This window comes from Anneissia japonica, unplaced genomic scaffold (assembly GCF_011630105.1).
Source record: "Anneissia japonica isolate Jap-2015-1 unplaced genomic scaffold, ASM1163010v1 scaffold415_len114518_cov173, whole genome shotgun sequence".
Classification (NCBI taxonomy): Eukaryota; Metazoa; Echinodermata; class Crinoidea; order Comatulida; family Comatulidae; genus Anneissia; species Anneissia japonica.
In genome coordinates this window covers 74913-76865 of record NW_022739255.1, presented here as the reverse complement: position 1 = coordinate 76865, position 1953 = coordinate 74913, and positions in this window count along the sequence as shown.

The following is a 1953-nucleotide window of genomic DNA, read 5'->3' as shown; positions in this document are numbered from 1 at the left end:
CAGATATTTTGCATATGGGCCCCATGTGGGTTTGTTACCTGGGATATTTATTTCGTAGGAAAGAGGCTGGTACGTGTTAGTATACAAATAGATGGAAATATAAAAGGCTGTGCTAACTTCAATTTTACCGTCTTTCTATTCTAAATACAAGTTCTGTTTTATCGTATTCTCAACTTACATAACGTCACAACATTTAACAGAGTTTAATAGATGTCAGTCATTTGTCTGTGTATCTGTTCCCCTTCGGAATGACAAGCAACTAACATCAGCAAATTTAAGCAACACAGAACATATTTTAATACTGTATTTTGCTCAATTCAAGATTTTTTATATCTATCATAAAGTTCACAGAAACTTTTAGCAAAATGTGCTTATTTAATATTAAAATTTTTCTAATTATCATTAATTATAACTTTTTGTAAAAATATCAAAATGATGATTAGATTGTTATTGTTGTTAAAACTAAGTCATCTTGTTTATTGTGACTTAGTAAGCCATTACAGTACTTCTGATGATGTCAATCTTCAATTTTGTACTCAAGCTGTCAAGTTTTTTTAAACTAAATTAGACCATGTTCCTCTCCAAGTAACACAAATAATTATGTAGTTAATAATCAGCCAGTAAATACCAAACAGCGACAATGAACTTTGCTTTGCTTCCAGTACTCACAAGAATTCAGGATGTGAATCTTTATCTCGGATCAACTGATGAAAATAGGCAAAGTAGGGGCATTACTACAATATACCAATAGACTAATGTTTACTGCTGGATGCAAAGTTGTAACGTCTCAAAATGCTTTTGTGCCTGAATAATGTAAAGAGGATGTACTTCAATTCAGCTGCACAGTTTTCCATATACCAAATAGTATGCTTTTGTATCATTTGAAATAATAAGAGTGTCAGTGTCATAGCTGAAGCATCAATTGAATAAGAATAAGGTAGTTGATGATTAACAAAAGCATCAATTAAATAAATGCAATCCTTAGTTAGCTGAAGAATCCATTGAATAATACAGTTGTTGGTTATCAATAAAAGTTACCTAGAAAAAGTAGGGGAAAAAAAACCAATCTGATATAGCACACAGACACAATATTCAAAATCAACTAGACAAAGACAAAATCTAAACATCCCGGGGTAACAATCAAAATCTAATTCCACAGCACTCGTGCCCAAAACGCGGCACCCTGGCCCCAAAGGTGATTTAAATAATTACTGTATTTAAGAAAAGCCCCTGAGAAATTCATTCCAAGTAAGACTCATCTTGGAGTTAAACAGAGCATTAACTTTGACAAAAGATACCAGACTGTAAAAACTATCGTTAGTTCTATTCATGAAGCAATACACAGATTTATGCAAATCAGCTGATGTGAACTCGATTGACCCGTTCAAAACTGCTTATTTTTTTCAATATAAATTATAGTAGATGAGATAAAGGAGGAAGATGATGAAATGGAAATTTTAACTTAATTATAACATGTATTAGAACTTTTTTTTTTTGTAAAAGTTGTATCATACTATTACTACCGTAAAATGGAAAAGATTTTAGGGTATTTTAGGCATCTAGAAAAAAATTTCCTGAAGGGGGTTTGCAAATTTATATAACTTGGAATTTCTGTTGTTTCTCACATGATCTCTTTATAGCGATGTATATTGACAGAAAATATCAAGAAAATCTGTTCATTTCATTTATTTCATTGGCACAAACGGCCCAAAGGTTGCGTCAGCAACAGTGCGCCATAACACCACAAGTGGTGCCCACAACCTTTCGAACAAAGAACAGTACAGTAAAATTACAAAACAATTCATTACAACATAACCATAAAATTTTAGGGAAATTTAAAATCAGTAAAAAATAATAATAATCAAGAAAGGCCAATACCAAACAATTAAAAATTATCGTTCATTTTTATACATTTTTATAGGGATAGAGAGATGATGAGGAGGAGAAGGATGA